A 16,700-nucleotide genomic window follows, 5' to 3' on the forward strand; every position below is an offset into this window, starting at 1 on the left:
GAGTGCTGGGTAAGGAATATACACCAGGAAATAATAGAAGCTTGTTTAAGAATGAAACAGAAGGTAGGAAAGAGTACCAGAAGTTATTTATTTATTCATTCATTTACATCAAAGGATATGTCTCAAGGGCAACAAAAAGAGTACAAAGAAAAAGCCCGCTACTCGGGAATAGGAGGAAAGGTGGAGAGAGAGGAGAAGTAACTGGCGGGAGAAGGAAGTAAAGGAGCATAGAAGGAGAAGGACGACGAGAGGAATGAACCTGGAAATAAAGACAGAAAAAGAGAGGAAGAGGATAGAAAACAATCTTGATAATGGTAGTGTTTGAAGGAGAGGGAAGATAGAGAATAGTGTTAGTGATGTAACGTAAAGAAAGGAAGGAAAATACCCACATATTCACACACATACACATACATACACACACTAATTCGTACATGCATGCGGGGGGATTTAAACATATCATAAGGAAAAGTGACAATTATGAACCTGGGCCCGAATCCTCAGACGCTTTCGGCTCTCATAAGCAATTTCCCAAGGCCACAAAGTAGATAAGTCGGATTCTCAAAGTGTTTTCAATTTTTTTTTTTTTTTACAGCAAATGAGACAGTTCTAGGGCGTAAAAAAAAGAAAACAATATTAAAAAAGCCCGCTACTTACTGCTCCTGAATAGAGTACATAGGAGTGGCCAAAAAGAGAGGTCAATTTCGGAAGGTGGTTTCATGGTGCGGAAGCCTTGTCAGATTATCACTAGGCTCACAAAACTACCCATGGAAAGTCTAACCGAGCCTCGCCGAAAGCCTTATCATATGTAGGTGTGTAAGCCCGGAAATGTTTGAGAATATGGGCTTTGGATGTGCCTGCAAACGCGCGCTAAGTTGTGAAAACATTTGACCCAAGAACTGAGGGCCACTTAAGGTGACGGGGTGTGGTTAAATAAGCATTGCACTGAGGAGGAAAGTTATGAGAGACTTGGGTTGGCCTTCAGACGGCTGCCGGGCGAGGAAATGCTTGAGCGAGGGAATGAAGTCTTGGCGAGAGTGTTGGGTTGATGGAAACACGAGGTGGAGAACGGACAGATTGGGCGCGACGGGTCTGGGCTGCTTGTCTTTGTTTGAGGGTTTATAAGTATTTCCTCTCCTTTTCCTTCTCCTTCTCCTCCTCCTCCTCCTCCTCCTCCTCCTCCTCCTCCTCCTCCTCGTCCCGCCGCAGAGAGAAGACAGAGAGGATCAGAGCGCATTCCTTACCAAACTTTGTAGGATAATGCTTATGTTGAGTCTGTCTTTGAAGGCTTCGTTGTCGTATCCATAAAAGAGGAAAAATGGTATGTGTTGTCCTTTTTTATTTTGGTTTGTCTAGCTTTCACATGCATTGTAGCTTAAGTGTGTATTGCTAATGTGTGTGTGTGTGTGTGTGTGTGTGTGTGTGTGTGTGTGTGTGTGTGTGTGTGTGTGTGTGTGTGTGTGTGTGTGTATCATTAAACCATTAACATTTGCAACATACACAAAACACCCTTGCCACCACCACCACCACCACTAACAACAACCAAACAAAAAAAGCAAAAAAAATAAACACTCCAGTTGCTTCTATTTCAGTAAACGTTTAATTAATGCAATGCCGCCTCACTCTCTTATCTTGTTTTCTTGCTTATTTTCTCTTCCTCTAATTTGCTTTCCCTTCCTCCGCCCTTGTTTATCTTCCCGCCTTGTTTTCCTAGCGCTCACGAAAACTTGGTCTGCTCAAGTGACTCTCGGCTTCTCTTCCACTTCACAAGTTTTCGTATTCTTCCTTGCCTCATAATCCTCTTGGTTCTTGCCTTTTTATTCCTCTGCTTCTTCATTGTCTTCCTCTTGATCCTCTTCTTACGCCTGAAAAGAGAATGTATAACGAGGTGTCTGAGAAGGAGGAGGAGGAGGAGGACGAGGAAAGACGAAAAGGAATAAGGGATGGGGATGTTGAAGGCGGATTAAGGAAGGCTGGGGAAGAAGAGGGGAGAGATTGGGATAAGGAGGGAGAGGAGAGAGTAGGGGATGATGTAGGGAGAGGAGAGAGGAGGGAGAGGGGGAGGAGGGAGAGGAGAGAGTAGGGGATGAGGTAGGGAGAGGAGAGAGGGGAGAGATTGGGATAAGGAGGGAGAGGAGAGAGTAGGGGATGAGGTAGGGAGAGGAGAGAGGAGGGAGAGAGGGAAGAGGGAGAGTAGAGCACTGGTAAAGTTAAGGTTTTCTTGTGGATATTTGTATGAAAGAGAATTTTCAATACCACCACCACCACGACAACAACGATTACTATTACCACTACTACTACTACTACTACTACTACTACTACTACTACTACTACTACTACTACTACTACTACCACTACTTCTACTTTTAACGGGCCTCCATCCATTAGAGTTGCGTTGTGAGGGGTATCTACTACTACTACTACTACTACTACTACTACTACTACTACTACTACTACTACTACTACTACTACATCATTAGCAACATCAATAAAAAACAATTACAATTATACCACGTCCACCACCAACAACAGCAACAACAACAACAACAACGACAACAAATTTTTACATCCTCATCCTTTTCCCCTTCCTCCTCTGCCTCTCCTCCTCCTCCTCCACCTCCCCCCTACCACCACCACCACCACCACCACACCTGCCACTACCACCCTCGCTCACCTGTTGTGCCTCGCCTCAGGTAACCATGACAACAGTGACGAAATAGGTAAGAACCATTGTTAGCATCCCTGTAATCCCTCCTCCCCTCCTTTCCTCCTCCTCTTCTTCTTTATTCTCCTCCTCCTCCTCCTCCGCCTTTTCTCTTTCTCCGGCTCTTTTTTTTTTCTCTTTTCTACGTCTTTATATATTTACCTTATTTGAGTCTTATTTTTCTTCTTTTTCATATTTTCCCTCGTTGTCTTCTTCTTTCTCTTCTTTTTCTTCTGTATCTCTCTCGTTCCGTCTTCCTATTCCCTCTTTATTCTCTCCTCTTTTCCTTTTTCTTCCGCTCCTTTTTCTCCTTTCTTCAATTTTACGTATTGATTCCATTCCTTGTTTACTTCGTTCATCTACTTATTCTCTTTTATATTCCTATTTTCTTTCTTTTTACTTCATCTTCTTTCTTTGCTAACTTCTTCCCATCTCTTCTTCTTCCGTCTTCTCATTATCTACCAGTTTTGCTTCGTATTTACCTCCTCCTCCTCCTCCTCCTCCTCCTCCTCCTCCTCCTCCTACCGAGAAACCTTGTGATAAATATTTCGCAGTGGTAGCTAATGAAATCGAAACAACTCCGACATATTACATTTTTTTCTTCCTTTCTAACCAATTTCATTTTCGAATCTACATTTGGGGAACTTTCAACGAACGCGTACGAGCAAAAAAAAAAATGCATGCCTGAATTCAATATATTTCATGCAGGAATTTTCTTCTTTTTTTCTTTTTTTTTTTAGTTGTGAAATCTTGGAGAGAGAGAGAGAGAGAGAGAGAGAGAGAGAGAGAGAGAGAGAGAGATGCACTCGTTGGAAATAAGAAAACGTTAAAGTAAGTGAATGAAATGCGGAGTTAAGACGGAAGAGGAGGAGGAGGAGGAGGAGGAGGAGGAGGAGGAGGAAGCATAAGAAGCGGAGGAGGAGGAAATGAAGGACGGAAAAATAATTCTCTTTTATTACACATTATTATTTTTATGGTTTTTCATCATAATTTAGCTTTTTTTCTTAATGTGGTGAAAAAATATGAAGAATGTCAAAAGATCGTAAAAGAGAGAAGGAAAATGTGGAGAGTGATAATGACAACAACAGTAATATATCACTTGAAAAAAAAACATAAGGTAGAATGGAATAGAATGAGGGAAATACTAAAAATATATAAGTGAAAAATTATTAGAACTACAAATTGAAATACGACTTTTCCTTTTATAGACCAAAGATTATATCAATTTTTTTTTCAGCTTGCTTTTTTTTTATATAATTTCCCTCATATATTTAAACAAGGTTAACTTTTCAATGCTTTTTTTTCGGTAGATCGTCAGAAGATCGTAAAAAAGAGAAAGAAAACTTGGAGTAATAATGACAACAACAGTAATATATCACTTGAAAAAAAAAAACATTAGTTAGAATGGAATAGAATGAGGGAAATACTAAAAATATATAAGTGAAAAATTATTAGAACTACAAATTGAAATGCGACTTTTCCTTTTATAGACCAAAGATTATATCAATTTTTTTTTCGGCTTGCTTTTTTTTTTATATAATTTCCCACATATATTTAAACTAGGCTAACTTTTCAATGCTTTTTTTTTAGTAGATCGTCAGAAGATCGTAAAAAAGAGAAAGAAAACTTGGAGTAATAATGACAACAACACTATCACTTGAAAAAAAAAACATAAGGTAGAATGGAATAGAATGAGGTATATATATTTTTTTACAACAAAGGAGACAGCTCAAGGGCACACACAAAAAAGGAAATAATATAAAAAAAAAAGCCCGCTACTCGCTGCTCCTAAAAAGAACCCAAAGAGGTGCCCGAAAGAGGGGTCAATTTCGGGAGGAGAAGTGTCTTGATAAAAGTCAAACAAAAAGATATCAAGTGGAGGATGATTAGAACTACAAATGGAAATACGACTTTTCCTTTTATAGGCCAAAGATTATATCGCTTAGTTTTTTTCTTTTTGCTTTTTTATATAATTTCCCTCACACATTTTATACTAAGCTTACTTTTCAATGCTTTTTTTTTCAGTAGTTATTAATATTGTTCCTGATGTTGGTAATGGCACTCCACATTTTTTCTTCTTTATCTCACCTTCTCACATTTTCATATCTTCACAATTTTTCACATTCATTCCCTTATTTATTCATTTTATTCTTTTCGTAATGGACTTTCCCTCCAATCTTCTCACTTCTATCCCCTGTTTTCTATCATCCACTAGAGAGAGAGAGAGAGAGAGAGAGAGAGAGAGAGAGAGAGAGAGAGAGAGATGGGGGAGGGGGAGATAACCTGTTTTTGCCACCCTATTCACCCTTCTCAGACCTTTATCTCCCTTCTCTTCTCCCTACTAAATGAACCTTCTCTCCCTATCACCCATTTTCCTACCTATCTCCATATAATAGACCTCCTCCTCCTTCTCCTCTTCATCCTCCTCCTCCTCCTGTCTCCTTCCCTCCGCATGGCTCTCTTCCAAAATTGGTAATCTATTTTCAATTTGTTGTGTAAAAAATGTTGCATATGCTCCGATCACGCATTAAAGTGGCTATCACGGAGGTATCGAACTGGAGGCTGTTGGCGGAGTGGTTTATGTTTTTATTTTTATTTTTTAGTTGTTTTATCTTGAGCTAGAAAGGAATGAGATATGTGTAGCGCGTTATCCTGTTTTTTAGTCTTTAGTTGTTTTATCTTGAGCTAGAAGGGAATTAGATGTGTAGCGCGTTATCCTGTTTTTTTTTCTTTAGTTGTTTTATCTTGAGCTAGAAGGGAATTAGATGTGTAGCGCGTTATCCTGTTTTTTTTTCTTTAGTTGTTTTATCTTGAGCTAGAAAGGAATGAGATATGTGTAGCGCGTTATCCTGTTTTTTAGTCTTTAGTTGTTTTATCTTGAGCTAGAAGGGAATTAGATGTGTAGCGCGTTATCCTGTTTTTTAGTCTTTAGTTGTTTTATCTTGAGCTAGAAGGGAATTAGATGTGTAGCGCGTTATCCTGTTTTTTAATCTTTAGTTGTCTTGTCTTGAGCTAGAAAGGAATGAGATATGTGTAGCGCGTTATCCTGTTTTTTAGTCTTTAGTTGTTTTATCTTGAGCTAGAAGGGAATTAGATGTGTAGCGCGTTATCCTGTTTTTTAATCTTTAGTTGTCTTGTCTTGAGCTAGAAAGGAATGAGATATGTGTGGCGCGTTATCCTGTGTTTTAGTCTTTAGTTGTCTTATCTTGAACTAGAAGGGAATTAGATGTGTAGCGCGTTATTCTGTTTATTTTTTCTTTCTTTCTTTCTTCTTTTCTTCCTTATCTTGATCGTTGGAAGTGCTTGTTTTTAGCGTTTTTGCTCTTGTTGTTGGTGTTGTTTTTCTTATTCTTCAACTTCCTCTTTCTTATTTTTCTTTTTTATTATCATTTGCATCACCATTATCATCTTTTGTTTTCATCCTCACACTTCCCCTCCTCCTTCTCCTCCTCCTACTTTTTTCTCCTCCTCCTCTTCCTCCTTTTCCTCATCCTCTTTCTTCTCCTATCCGCGTTTTTTTTTATTGCTGTTGATGGTGATAGTGTTTTTGTTCATTTTCTTCCCCTATCATTTGCACCAGAACTGTCATTTTTTCATCTTCTTCCTCCTCCTCCTCCTCCTCCTCCTCCTCCTCCTCCAATCAGCACGAGCAGCGTTTAATCGTTTCGTGTCATGTCAGCCCACAATCCCTTTTCACTCACCTGAGGCCCCGCCCGCTGACACCTGTTGATTAGGCCGCCGCAGGTAGGGTGGCCCGCTGCTCCCCCTCCCTGACCCCTCCCCTCTCCCACTAACCCCTCCCGCTTTTACTAGCCCCTCACCCCTGCTCCCGTCACTCCCATGTCCCATTCACTTTCTTCTGCATACTCTTGTTCACTCTTTTCTATTTATTTATTCTTTTTGCTTTTTCATTTCTCACTCTTTCTTTTTCTTTTCATTCCCTATTCTTCTTCTTCATTCTGCTATTCCTCTCATTTTTCTTTTTCTTTCTCTTTATTTCTTACGCCTACAACATTTTACTTCTGTGTATGGTCTATTGTTTTTCCTCTCAAAGTCTCCTTCTCTACACCCATTTTCTTCCTATTTTCCTCTCTTTTTTGTTCTTTTTTTCTATTCACGTCCCACCTTCTCTCTCTTATCTACGTTCCCTCTTCCCTATCACTTACGCTTATCAACATTTTACCTCTGTGTGTTCTATTGTTTTTTTTTTTTTTCCAAGTCTCTTTCTCTAAACCCATTCTCTTCCTATTTTCCTCCTTTTCTTGTTCTTTTTCATTCACGTCCCACCTTCTCTCTCTTATCTACGTACGCTCCTCAATATCTTTTTTTTTTGTTCGTTTCCATCTCCTCTCAACATCCTTTACGCATCTCCTCTTTCCTCCTCCTCCTCTCTCTCTTTCTTCCGCTTTCACTGACGGGAGATACGAGGTTCCTCTCCTCTCCCTGTTTATTATCATTCCTGCTTTCTTCCCTTTATCTCCCGCCTCTCTCTCTTCCACCTTCATCCCCCACATATTTCTTTACTGATCTCTACTCACACTCCTTCACCCAACCTCCAAACCTCATTCCCTGAACTTTTTAATGCGTCTAAACCCCTTCTTTTCTATTTCCTTTCTCGCAACCTCATATTCCTGTAAATACTATCAGTCAAGCCTCCATTTTTTGCTAACATTCTGTCTATATAATACATCTTAACCCTTTATCATATACATTCTTTCACCTAAACACAAAACCTCATCTTCCTCTAAAGACTGTGGACCAAAGTTTTAATCCAACCAGACCAGTTCCTCATTCAACTTTTAACTTTCTTCATATAGGTAACCCCTTCTCTCCATTCCCTACCCCAAACTACTCTACCCTGACCTACCCAAACCATTCCGAAAGTTGCGGGTCTGAATTTAAAGGGTTATTCTGTACTGGAGGGAAACTGGACAGAGTAAAGAGATTAGGAGGGGAAGGAAAGGGAGAGGTTTACGAAGGAGTAGAAAGAGAGGAAGAGGGGAAAGGGGAAAGGGTTATGAAGGGATTAGAAAGAGAGGAGGAGGGGAGGAGGTGAAAGGGTTATGGAGGGAGGAGAAAGGCTGGAGGGAAAAGCAGAGGTGAGGTAATTATCCGGCGACTTATGGTATGAAGAGGAGGGGAAATAAGAGGATGGAGGAGGGGAAACCAGTGGAAGGTGAGAGAGAAGTGGTGCTGGAGTGGAGGAAAAAGTTGCAAGCATGTGAGGGGTGGAGAGAGAGAGAGAGAGAGAGAGAGAGAGAGAGAGAGAGAGAGAGAGAGAGAGAGAGAGAGAGAGAGAGAGAGAGAGAGAGAGAGAGAGAGAGAGAGAGAAGGGAAAAGTGGAAGATGGAGAGGGGAAAGTGGAGACATTAGTGGATGGTTTATGGAAGAGGAACAGTTGGTTAGTAGAGGAAGGGAGGAGGGTGGAGAGAGAGAAGAGGGGAAGAGGAGGGTGGAGGAAAGAGGAATGATGGAGAATGGAAGGGAGGAGGAAGAAAGGGAAAGGGTGACAAATGGAGAGTGGAGGAAACGAAGGGAAGTGGGTGGAAGGAAGGAAGGGTGGATTGATGAACTGAGGGGAGATAGAGGGCAAGGGGAATGGAGAGAGAGAGAGAGAGAGAGAGAGAGAGAGAGAGAGAGAGAGAGAGAGAGAGAGAGAGAGAGAGAGAAAATAACAAGCGGGCGGGGCCGTGGGAGTGAACATGGGCGGTGTCATCGAGGAGAGAGGGAGAGAGAGGGAGAGAGGAAGGGAGAGGTAGGCAGAGGCAGATGCAGGCAAGAGGCAGGCCATTGCGTCCTAGCTAAGCTCCGCCCTCAACGCCGCCACCACGGCACCACCACCACCACCACCACCACCACCGCGGCACTACACATGACCACCGCCGCCAGTGTATTCTTGGCCGTCGGTGGGTGAGGGTGCGCGCGACCGTCCCTTTGGCGTCCTCGTGTTCAGGTTTCGGTGCGTGTTTCAGCGATTTAAAGGCCGACTCTTGCTCCTCCTCCTCCCCTGCCTGTCTCAGCGGAGGAAAGCGTCAAGGAGGAGGGAGAGACATGGCATAAGCAGGAGTAGTAGTCTGAGGAGCAGCAGGAGGAGTGAGAGGGAGCAACGAGTTCTCAAGTGCTGTGTTTATGTCTCTAGAAATGAGATCTTGAAGGATGGGGCGAAGCGGGCGAAGGGACCGGAAGGGGTGCATGACTCCCCCTGGGGCACGCCGCACTGATATGGCCCGCACGTACAGGTATCCACACACACACACACACACACACACACACACACACACACACACACACAAGCACGCACACACCCACGCAGCCACGTCCATGTAGCATTTAGAAAACACAAGTAAGAGCGGCCAAGGTCGGTGGCCAAGCAAAGGAGAGAGAGAAGGAGAGAGAAGGAGGAGGAGGAGGTTGGTAATATCGCCGCAGGAGTCCATTCATAATATTATTGATTAGTGTAGATAACAGAGAGAGAGAGAGAGAGAGAGAGAGAGAGAGAGAGAGTATGTACGTGTGTGTGTGTGTGTGTGTGTTTTCCTGAGTGTTCAAAGGAACGGATATGAATTCACTTTTTTTTTCTCTCCCAGTAACTTATCAGTGCACGTGTGTGTGTGTGTGTGTGTGTGTGTGTGTGTGTGTGTGTGTGTGTGTGTGTGTATGTCAGTGACCTGAAAGTTCTAATCGGTGTTAAAGGTCAGTGCTTGTTGAGTGTGTATAAATGTATGTATGTATATATGTATGTAGGTATGTATGCATGTATGTGCGTATGTAGGAGAGGTGGTGGTCTGGTCGGCCTCAGGTGATCATAAAAGACAGTTCACCTGCCCGCCCCGCCCCGCCCCGCCCCTTTCCACCTGGGCCGCACCTTCCCTCGGCCACAAATCACTTTTCTAATAAAACTTGATCACGGGTAAAGAAAAAGAATGCAAAACCACTAGTACCACAACCTATAACACCACCACAACCGCAAGATTTTCCTTCTATAATTCACCACCACAACCACAACCACAACCACCACCACAAGATTTTCCTTCTATAATTCACCTCCACAACCACAACCACAAGCTTTTCCTTCCATAATTCACCACCACAACCACTACCACAACCACCACCGCAAGATTTTCCTTCTATAATTCACCTCCACAACCACAACCACAAGATTTTCCTTCTATAATTCACCACCACAACCACTACCACAACCACAACCGCAAGATTTTCCTTCTATAATTCACCACCACAACCACTACCACAACCACCACCGCAAGATTTTCCTTCTATAATTCACCACCACAACCACTACCACAACCACCACCACAAGATTTTCCTTCTATAATTCACCACCACAACCACTACCACAACCACGACCGCAAGATTTTCCTTCTATAATTCACCACCACAACCACAACCACAACCACCACCACAAGATTTTCCTTCTATAATTCACCACCACAACCACAACCACAACCACCACCACAAGATTTTCCTTCTATAATTCGCCTCCACAACCACAACCACAAGATTTTCCTTCTATAATTCACCACCACAACCACAACCACAACCACCAACAAAAGATTTGCCTTCTATAGATTTTCCTTCTATAAGTCAACACCACAACCACTACCACAACCACAACCACAAGATTTTCCTTCTATAATTCACCACCACAACCACAACCACAACCACCACCACAAGATTTTCCTTCTATAATTCGCCTCCACAACCACAACCACAAGATTTTCCTTCTATAATTCACCACCACAACCACTACCACAACCACCACCACAAGATTTTCCTTCTATAATTCACCACCACAACCACTACCACAACCACCACCACAAGATTTTCCTTCTATAATTCACCACCACAACCACTACCACTACCACAACCATCATTCCTACCCACCTGACCTACCGCCATATGTTTCACTTCGCCACCACCACCACAATCACCACCACCATTACAATCACCACCACTGCAACCACTATCACTCGTGTTTCCATTTCTTCTTCTGCACACTCTTCAGTATTCTTATTTCCTTCATTCACTTATTCTCACCTGCACCAACCTCACTACCACTTAAAACCTTCACTCCACAAACTCCACCATCACCAGTATCAACACCACCAAAACCCTTCAGATCTTTACCCACCCACCAACAACAACGAAACCAACACCACCAACATCATCACTACCATCGCCCTTGCCACCACCAGAATCTTCACTTCATTCACCATCTCTCCATACTTCTTCGCGGCAGGTTTCCCCTAAGTAGGCAAGCCTAGGCGATACCAACACGGCTGCCAGGTAACCAGTGTAATCAGGGCGTCAGGGAGTCAGTCAGGTGCGAAGGCAGTTCTCAGGTGGCAAGTTTCTCAGGTATGGGAGTGTGAAAAGGCTGAAGGTGTGTAATAATAATAATAATAATAATAATAATAATAATAATAATAATATACGGTTTATTTAGGGAGAAGCAGCTCGAGAGCTGAAAATATACATATTATATAGGGAGATCATTAAAGCTACAAACTTAAAGTAACTTAGGAGTAAAGAGTCTATGTGTTCAGGATTTTCACTATTGTGGGTATTGCACTGTGTGTGTGTGTGTGTGTGTGTGTGTGTGTGTGTGTGTGTGTGTGTGTGTGTGTGTTTGACGAGAAAGGACGGACGATAGTGCCGGAAACGAAGTATACCAAGATAATATTGATAGTTTCAGGAAGAAGACAAAAAAACTGGGATCGTTGTGTTGAGGAAAAACAGAAAAGAAAAATATAAAAGTGATGAGAAGGAAACAGACGAAGGCGGCTAAGAATTTTGAAGAGACTCAAGATTAAAATAGTTACATATATAGTCGTATATTTAATGACTAGAAATGACTTAGAATCAACAGGCCATAGTGAACGATTTAAAGCGATGTAGACGAAGTAAACGAAAAAGAAGGATTTTGAATGAGGCAATAATAGTAACTTCAACAGGTATTAAAGGGACATATATAGTAACGTAAATTTATGAGAATATTAGTTCAGATTAAGACTGAAGAATCAATTTGAAAGGCTGTAAAAGGCACACAAATAACGAAACAGAAGCAGATGAAAGAGTTTCATATTTAAAACGAGAAAAGAAAAATCCACTGCAGCAGAAAAATCACAAAAACCAAAGAAAAGCATAAAAGAGTAAAGACGAAATCATAGTAAAGTAATAACAGGGATGAAGAGATGGTGGAGTTGTAAGGCTGTAAGTGGCCCAAAAATAACGAAACAGATGCGGATAAAAGATTCATATTTAAGACGAGAAAAGGAGAATCCACTGCAGCAGAAAACACAAAAAACAAAGGAAAAGCATAAAAGAGTGAAGACGAAATCAGAGTGAAGTAATAACAGGGATGAAGAGATGGGGGAGTCGTAAGGCTCTAAGTTGCCCAAAAATAACGAAACATATGCGGACAAAAGAGTTCATATATAAGACGAGAAACGAAGAATCCAGGGAAAAACACAAAAACAAAAGAAAAGAAAAGAATAGAGGAGAAAAGACCAAATCAGAGTAAAGTGATAGAAGAGATGAAGAGATACGCGACGGAGCGGGAAAAAAATGAACAATGGGAATGAAAAAGGGGAAGCGTCGAAAGAGGATACTGTGCATGAATGGGACGGAAGATACAAAGGATGGGAGAGCGAGCGAGAGAGAGAGAGAGGGAGAGAGGCAGGAAGGGATCACGGAAATAGGAGCGGACGAGCAAAAATAGAAGGATGATCTCGATTTTCATAGTAGGATTTCCTTTATATTCTCGTGTTGTGGTTTTTTGCTTTTGTTGGTGGTGGTATTATTATTATTATTGTTGTTGTAGTTGTTGTTGTTGTTTTCTTGTACCTGTTCTTTTTTCTTCTTATTTTTCTTCTTCTTATCATTATTATTTCTATTCGCATTAGTATTAGTAGTTGTAGTAGTAGTAGTAGTAGTAGTAATAGTAGTAGTGGTAGTGGTAGTAGTAGTAGTAGTAGTAGTAGTAGTAGTAGTAGTGGTAGTGGTAGTAGTAGTAGTAGTAGTAGCAACAATAATAGTAGAATTGGAGTAAGGGGAAGAATAAGAGGAAGAGGAGGAGGAGCAGGAAGAGGACGAGGAGGAAGATGACGAGGACGAATATTGTTGTTTTTGTTCTTGCTGTTCTTGTTGTTCTTTTCTTTCGAGCTTATTATTATCAAGTTAGTAAATTGAGGGAAAAATACAGTATGCGAAGTCAAACAAATTATGCAAATCAGTATATATTTTTTTCTTCCAGTAACTCAATTTATTTTTTCCTTTTTCTTTGTCTTGTGGAACGCTAGTGAATAACAGATCGGCCCTTTTTTGTGTGTGCTGATTATGCGACTGTTTTGGAATGCAAATGAAGAATAAAACTGCATCATTCATGGATTCTTTCCCCGACATGAAAAGGAATAGAAAAAAAGGGTTAAGAATGAAAAGGAATGAAAAAGATTAGGAATGAAAAGGAATAGAAAAAAAGGGTTAAGAATGAAAAGGAATGAAAAAGATTAGGAATGAAAAGGAATATAAAGTTAGGAATGAAAAGGAATAAAAAGTTAGGAATGAAAAGGAATATAAAGTTAGGAATGAAAAGGAATAAAAAGTTAGGAATGAAAAGGAATAAAAAAAAGGTTAGGACAAAGTAGATTTTTTTTTTTTCCTTCAAATATATATTAATTTATCTTTTGTTCGTTGTCTTAAATTCTCCTTAGAAATTTTTTGTGGATTTTTTTTGGATAATTTTGCTCATTTTGTTACATATTTTAGAGAAGGAAAGTTGTATGAAGAAAAAGAGTAAGATTATAAAGTGAAAAAAGATGATAGAGAAGTACAAAGATGATAGAGAAAAAATAAAGGAAAAGAAAGAAAGAAAAAGAAATAGAAAGAAAAGAAAGAAAAAGAGAAAGATAAAGAAAGCAAATAAGAAAAAAATAAATATAAAGAGAAGAAAAAAAGAAAGACAAAGAAAGAAAAGAAAGATAGGGAAACAAAGAAACAAGAAAAGAAGGAAAGAAAGAGAAAAAGAAAAAGAAAGATAGGGAAAGAAAGAAACAAGAAAAGAAGGAAAGAAAGAAACAAACAAACAAACAAAGAAAGGAAGAAAAAGAAACCGTGCTGCGACATATAGATCCGAACGAAAAAAAACAAAACAATAAAACTGAAGCGAAACGAAAATAATGTAAATAATAAGCATAAATGTTTGAAGGAAAAAAAGGAAAAAGAAAAAACAAAGGATGAGAAAAATAAAAACATGTTCCCTCGTTAGCCTCGTTATGGGTGATTAGGATGAACCGAACGAACCCTCCTCCTCCTCCTCCTCCTCCTCCTCCTCCTCTTCATCCTCCTCTTGTCTTTCCTTTTTCTTTCTCTTCCTCGTTTTTTTTCAACTTTTTAAAGGAATGAATAAGCTTCACTCTTTGTTACTCTCTCGTCTCCTACCCCACCAGGTTTTCTTCCTCCTCCTCCTCTTCCTCCTCCTCCTCCTCTTCCTCCTCCTCCTCCTGCTCCGCCTTCTCCTTCCTCTCTTCCTTCTCCACATTCACCGCCATCTTTTCCATTTCAATTTCTTCTCCATATATTTCTTCCTCTTCTTCCTCCATCTCCGCTCTCCTCATTCTCTTCCTCCTCCTCCTCCTCCTTCTTCTTTTTCCCCTCTTCCTCCTCTTATTACTGCTACTCTAACTTTTACTTTTTTTTTAATATTAGAAAGTCAAGAACATACTCTAATCCATATCCTCCTCCTCCTCCTCCTCCTCCTCCTCCTCCTCGCGGGCAGGATGTAATAAGCAAATCCTCTGAGGGAATGTTTATTGTGCCTCGCCATCCCGCGTCCCAAGATGGCGCCTATTAAGCATTACCTTGATGACGACAGGTATTATCCTCCCCCCTCCTCTCCCCCTCCTCCCCTACCCTTCCCTCTCTTCCTTCTTTTTTTCACTTATATATTTTTTCACTCCTCCGTTCATTTCGTTTTTTTCCTTCCTTGGTTCGTTTCAATTTTTGTTACGTCTTTCTTTATTTTTATTTATTTATCACTGTTTCTTTCCTTCTTTTTTTTCCTGTTGACCTTCCTCTCTTCCTTCCTTCCTTCCCTTTTCTCTTCCTTCCGTGCTTCTTTCCTTCCATCCTTCCTTCATTTATTCATTCTTTTCTTCCTTCGTTTCTTATTTTCTCTTTTCATTCATTCTTTTCTTTCTCTTCTTGTCATTTCCTTCCTTCCTTTTCTGGTACCCATTCCATCCTTCCTTCCTCCCTCTATTCAGTTATTCCTTTCTGCCTTCCTTCCTTCCTCCCTTTCTTTCTTTTCTCGTTCCTTCTTTAATCTCTTTCTGTTCACTCTTCTTCTTTCCTATCTTGCCACTTTCCTTCCTCTCTTCTCTGTTACCTAATCCTTCATTCCGTCCTTCCTCCTCTTTCTCTCCCTCTCCTCCTCCCTCATTCACCCCCTCCCATACATTCTCTCCCTCCCTTCATTTATCACCCAGCAACCTTTCCCTATAGATATTTTCTTTTTTTTTTCTCCCCCGCACGGCACTCTCTTAATAACATTGTATCGTCCAAAGGTACATCTCCCCCTCCTCTTCTCCTTTCTCCTTCTCCTCTTATTTTCTCTCCCTCTCCCTTTTTTCTCATCCTTCTTGTCCTCTTAATGCTTCCTCTCTGTTCTCCTCTCTTCCCTTCTTCCTTTTCCAGTCTTCTTCCCCTCCATGTCCCTCCCTTTCTTCCTCTTCTTTCTTCTTGTTCTCCCTTGCTTCCTAACTGTCTCCATCCTGTTCTCCCTTCCCTTTCTTTTCCTTCCTCCCTTATCTTCTTTTCTCCCTCCTTCCCCCTCTTTCATCTCCCTCCCTCTCTTCCTTCTTCTTTTTTTTAATATTTGTACAGTTTTCTTCCGTTCTTCCTCTATACTAAATTATCTCCCCCACCTCTCCCTTTCTTCCCTTCATTTTCCTTTTCTTCTTTTCTTTTTTCCCTTATCAATTCTCTCTCAACCTCTTTTTAGTTGCTTCTTACATTTATTCTCAATTTCTTACTTATCTACGTCATGCATCACTATTATCTTTTATCTTTGTTTCTTTATCTTTCTTTTTTCTATATTCCTACCCTTTTACTTCTATCCTTCTGTTTTTTCTTATTATTATTATTTTTGTTATTACTGTTATTATTATATATGTTTTATTTTTCTTCTACTTCTTCTTCTTCTTCGTTTTCATCTTATATATCTTTTCTTCCTTGATCTCTCCCTGATTTTGAAGTATTTTCCTGGTTGTCTTCCTCCTCCTCTTCCTCCTCTTCCTTGTCAGTCACATGATCAGAAAATGTCAGTCTAGTGGTGATGCAAATATTCTCTCTCTCTCTCTCTCTCTCTCTCTCTCTCTCTCTCTCTCTCTCTCTCTCTCTCTCTCTCTCTCTCTCTCTCTCTCTCAACTTTGTACGACTGGTTTTTTTTTCCTATTCCGAAACACGACAAACTTTTCAACGTTACGAGACGCGCTCCTGGTGTCTGTGCGTGTGTGTGTGTGTGTGTGTGTGTGTGTGTGTGTGTGTGTGTGTGTGTCGCCCGTTCGTTTCCCGTGGCGTGGAAACACATCAGAGCGGAGAAAGTTTGGAAATCATACGTATGTTAATCATTTTTTCTTTCCTTGGAAGTGTTGCGTGTGTGTGTGTGTGTGTGTGTGTGTGTGTGTGTGTGTGTGTGTGTGTATGTGTAATAGCAGTAGTAGTAGGTGTAGATGAAGGAGGAACAGATGATAATGATAGTGAAGGAAGAAAAGGAGGCAAAAAAGAAAGGGGATGAGAAAAAGTAGAAGAAAATTCAAGAAACGAGGAAGAGAAAAAGAAGAGGCAAACAAGATAGAGCAGGAGTAGAAAACGTGGAGGAGAAGGAAAAGCAGGAGGAGATGACGAAGGAGGAGGAGGAGGAGGAAGGGGAGGCGAGGAGGAGGAGGGGGGGGGTGTCAGGAAAATAATATATACTTAAGTG

General features: G+C 40.8%; 1 protein-coding gene across 5 annotated transcripts in view; it reads left to right on the plus strand.

Moving 5' to 3' along the window:
• The first annotated feature begins 8,370 nt into the window (after nt 1-8,370).
• Nucleotides 8,371-16,700, plus strand: part of LOC126997061 (dual specificity calcium/calmodulin-dependent 3',5'-cyclic nucleotide phosphodiesterase 1A-like) — a 191,899-nt gene continuing 183,569 nt past the window's right edge. For 3 of the 5 annotated variants that reach the window (XM_050858099.1, XM_050858102.1, XM_050858103.1), the window contains exon 1: nt 8,371-8,660. The gene's annotated coding sequence lies outside the window, so the exon portion shown is untranslated. The other 2 variants (XM_050858100.1, XM_050858101.1) reach the window with 2 other exon arrangements.

The sequence above is a fragment of the Eriocheir sinensis genome, chromosome 11 (assembly GCF_024679095.1).
Source record: "Eriocheir sinensis breed Jianghai 21 chromosome 11, ASM2467909v1, whole genome shotgun sequence".
NCBI lineage: Eukaryota > Metazoa > Arthropoda > Malacostraca > Decapoda > Varunidae > Eriocheir > Eriocheir sinensis.